Source organism: Myotis daubentonii, chromosome 1 (assembly GCF_963259705.1).
Source record: "Myotis daubentonii chromosome 1, mMyoDau2.1, whole genome shotgun sequence".
NCBI lineage: Eukaryota > Metazoa > Chordata > Mammalia > Chiroptera > Vespertilionidae > Myotis > Myotis daubentonii.
In genome coordinates, this window is record NC_081840.1 from 201150368 (window position 1) to 201155049 (window position 4682).

General features: G+C 44.0%; 1 pseudogene; it reads right to left on the reverse strand.

Annotated features, from left to right (window-relative positions):
• Nucleotides 1-3635: 3635 nt before the first annotated feature.
• On the reverse strand, nucleotides 3636-4369 carry LOC132240853 (small ribosomal subunit protein uS5-like; annotated as a pseudogene).
• Nucleotides 4370-4682: the final 313 nt, after the last annotated feature.

A 4682-nucleotide genomic window follows, 5' to 3' on the forward strand; every position in this document is an offset into this window, starting at 1 on the left:
AAGAAAGAAAGAAAGAAAGAAAGAAAGAAAGAAAGAAAGAAAGAAAGAAAGAAAGAAAGAAAGAAAGAAAGAAAGGGAGGGGGAGGGGGCTTATAAAAATGGGCTTAGGACACAAGTTATAGAGAAAAAAGAAGTTTCCTTGGAGCTTGTAAGTGAGGAAAGTAATGGTCACTCACCTGGGGGAAGGTGGGGAGAGGGAGGGAAAGTGCAGGTATGCTTCCTAGAAGGAAAGGGAGACTTGCTGGGTCCTCCATCTTAAGGGTCTTAAGGGTCAGTATGGTCTCTATGGATAAGCTTTGATTCTCTTTACCCCAAATAACATTCCTAGGTTGTCGAATATCTAAATATAGGCTACTAATTAACCCTGAAAGACTCAATATCCTTTCCTTTTCTAAAAACAAACAAACAATTAACAGCTCAGAATGTTCCTAGGTCTGACTGGATATTGTCACAATTCGATTCCAAATTTTTCATTAATGGTCCATCCTCTATATCAGTGGTTCTCAACCTTCCTAATGCTGCAACCCTTTAATACAGTTCCTCATGTTGTGGTGACCTCCAATTTCATTGTTACAAATTGAACATAATTAAAGCATAGTGATTAATCACAATAACACAACAAAACCAAGATGGGGACATAGGTTAACGCCGGAGTTTGCTGCCTCGAACAACCACTTCAAAAATACAACTAAAAGGCGGAATGGACATCATCCAGAACCACAGGAAGGCTGGCTGAGTGGAAGTTCTACAACTAGGAGGAAAGAGAATAGCATACTGAGACTCAGAGGAAGCACAGTGCTGAAGTAAAATACTAAGGTGCGGAGTGCATGCAGAGTGGGCTGGTGGCGGAGGGCGCGGTTGTCTGTTTCAATTGGGAGGGAGCCTCAAACTCTGAGCTCCAGATCCAGGCGAGTCTCTAGGGACCCAGACTCAAAAGGGACTGTCTGGCTTTGGTCGGAACTCGAAGGCAGCTTTCTCTCCAAGGTTTGCAGCGGTTGCTGGGACTCTGAGAGGCAGAGCCCCTGGGGACGGGACTGAGAGCAACCATAACTGCTCGCTCCGCCCACCCTGTAGATCCCCTGGGACCCGCCCATCCCAAGCCCTGCACAGAGGCATTTGCCAGATAGCCTTAGGCAAAGGCTATATTAGCACCGCCCTAGAGGACAGAAGTTCTCTTACTGCAGACACAGCTGATCCTCATAGCCAGTTGGCCTGGAGGTCAAATCACCCCCAGTATTACCGACAACAATCAAGGCTTAACTATAACAAGACTGCGCACAAAGACCACAAGGGGGTGCACCAAGAAAGCATAAAAAAATGCGGAGACAAAGAAACATGACAGAAATGGAGGATATAGAGCTCAAAATGCACTTTTAAGGTCTTTCAATAAATTTCTAGAAACTGCTGATAAACTTAATGAGATCTACAAGAAATCTAATGAGACCCTCGATGTTGTGATAAAGTACCAACTAGAAATTAAGCATACACTGACTGAAATAAAGAATATTATACAGACACCCAACAGCAGACCAGAGGAGCGCAAGAATCAAGTCAAAGATTTGATAAGCGAAGAAGCAAAAAACACCCAACCGGAAAAGCAAAATGAAAAAAGAATCCGAAAATACGAAGGCATTGTAAGGAGCCTCTGGGACAGCTTCAAGCGTACCAACATCAGAATTATAGGGGTGCCAGAAGAGGAGAGAGAGCAAGATATTGAAAACCTATTTGAAGAAATAATGACAGAAAACTTCCCCTACCTGGTGAAAGAAATAGACTTACAGGTCCAGGAAGTGCAGAGAACCCTAATCAAAAATAATCCAAAGAGGACCACACCAAGACACATCATAATTAAAATGCCAAGAGCAAAAGACAAAGAGAGAATCTTAAAAGCAGCAAGAAAAAGACAGTCAGTTACCTACAAGGGAATACCCATACGACTGTCAGCTGATTTCTCAACAGAAACTTTGCAGGCCAGAGGGGAGTGGCAAGAAATATTTAAAGTGATGAATACCAAGAACCTACAACCAAGATCACTTTATCCAGCAAAGCTATCATTCAGAATTGAAGGTCAGATAAAGAGCTTCACAGGTAAGGAAAAGCTAAAGGAGTTCATCACCACCAAACCAGGATTATATGAAATGCTGAAAGGTATCCTTTAAGAAGAGGAAGAAGAAGAAAAAGGTAAAGATACAAATTATGAACAACAAATATGCATCTATCGACAAGTGAATCTAAGAATCAAGTGAATAAATAATCTGATGAACAGAATGAACTGGTGATTATAATAGAATCAGGGACATAGAAAGGGAATGGACTGACTATTCTTGGGGGGGAAAGGGGTGTGGACAAAAATCGTACACCTATGGATGAGGACAGTGGGTGGGGAGTGAGGGCGGAGGGTGGGGCGGGAACTGGGAGGAGGGGAGTTATGGGGGGAAAAAGAGGAACAAATGTAATAATCTGAACAATAAAGATTTAATTTTTAAAAAATCACAATAACAATATGTAATTATATATGTGTTTTCCGATGGTCTTAGGCAACCCCTGTGAAAGGATCGTTCGTCCCCCAAAGGGGTCGCAACCCTCAGGTTGAAAACCGCTGCTCCATATATCTTTTAAAAATCAGATCAACCTGACCCAATTCAGTGGAACCCAGAAGGAAAACAAGCTATAAAAGCTCTAAAGAAAGAATTATTTAAAGCTCTTTCTTGGGTCATCTAAAAACACCTTTAGGAGTTTTTAACTCAAAACCACAGAAATCATCATAGGATGTTATAGTCAGCAATTAGACTTAGTAGGCAAAGGCTCCCTTCCTGCATGACAGCCATCTCTGCTACAGCCATGTTATACAAACAAACAGGAGAAATATTTATGGGCTCTCCTTTAGTTATGTTCTTCATTCTGTTAATGTAAAAAACCATTGAAACCTGTAAAGAATTATTGTGAGTTTATTTGAGCCAAACTGTCGACATATGCCAGGAAGCAGAACCTCAACGAATTGAGATAGTGCTCCGGAGAATGGCAGGGTTACATCCGTATTTATACATGAAATTCATTGGTGACAGATTTAAGGAGGTGGGATTAAGCGAAGTGGGGAAACCTCTGTGATAGGATAAAAAGTAAAATGATGGACACATACTTAGGTGGGTGCAGGAACAATTAACATGATAAATGAAAGAATCTGCTGCATCTGTCCTGGGCTCAGCACACCTGGTTGTGCCCCAGGGGCTCCATAATAAGGGAAGTCACAAGTTACCCAGACATCCCAAGGACATGTTATCATAGATGCAAAAAGACAGATAGGCTCAGTTACGGTAAAGGTCGACCTTATCAGTGAAGATATCGGCTTAGGACGTAACTGCTTTTAGTTAAGGTTTAATTTCAGACCATCCTTTGTGGTTACTTTAGGTCTGCAAAACTGCCATGCAGGCCTCTCCTGAGCTTGTCAGGTCAGCATGTGGCCCCTTTCGTCCACAATTCTGTTGAATCTCTATGAACTTTCATCACCCTCAACACTTCCGTCAGTTGATTGGCTTCTAATGGCTTATTCTTGCTTTCTATGCCTAACATTACTTTCACTTGATGGAACCGTATTTAAAAAACAAAACAGGCTTAATTCATTTTATTTTATAAAATTATGTGGTAGCCACAGCTAGAGCCTGAGTCCTCTGCACAAAAACTCTGGGGAGGCTCTTTATGGCTGCTTAGTGAAATCCTGATAGGGAGACTTGGTGAATATAGTCTGTTTCCAGAGGTTGGAGCGAGGTAGTTGTAGGTCTTGGAGAAGGCATCAAAGGCGGCCTTGGAGATGTTTCCCAGGGTGGCAGTGCAGTCCATGGCTAAGGTGTAGCAGTTGTCGATACCGACCATCAGCAGCAGCTTCTTGGGCACAGGGGCTGAGATGATGCCAGTGTCCCTGGAGGGTGGGGATGAGGCACACCAGCACAGAGCCTCAGGGGTTGGTCACCTTTCAAGGCACGGTGTGGAGCTTGCTAATCTTGTTTCTCCTGTAGGCTTGCCACACAGAGACAATAGAAAGCTTGGCCAAAATGATGACACCCCCCCCCCCCGCCCAGATGGCAGTGGCTACCTTCTTAGAGCGCTTAACAGCCAGACCAACATGTCCAGTGTAGTCTCCAATGATGATAAATGCCTTGAACCAGGTCCTCTGGCCAGCGTGTCTGCTTTTGCGTAGACATAATCTTTAAAACCTCTTCATGTCCTTGACCACGTGGCCCAGCTTGGTGCTGGAAATCCCCTCCTTGTCCTTGGCCTTACCTCTGTGAACTCCACGTTCTTGGCCCTGGCCTGACCCGGCCACAACCTTTTCCTGGCCAAATCCTCCAAGGAAGCCGCTGTCGCATCTCATTCCAGGATCCTAGGGCCTTCAGGCCTTCCTGCAGTCATCTGTCATCTGGTGTTTTTTCCAAGAAGAAGAATGTAACAATCTTAACCCATCAACTTTGCTACCTTCTTTGCAGGATGAAGACATCCAACAAGTGTGTTTTGCTTACTGACCACTTTCTTGTTCCTAGGAATGATTTATAAAAACTCTTATTGACTAGAGGCCCAGGGCATGAAATTCATACACTGGTAGGATCCCTAGTGGCTGCCGGCTGCTGGCTGCAGACTGAGACCTCCCTCCCTTCCCCCAGCCCAGCCCCACCCTCTGGTCAAACTCC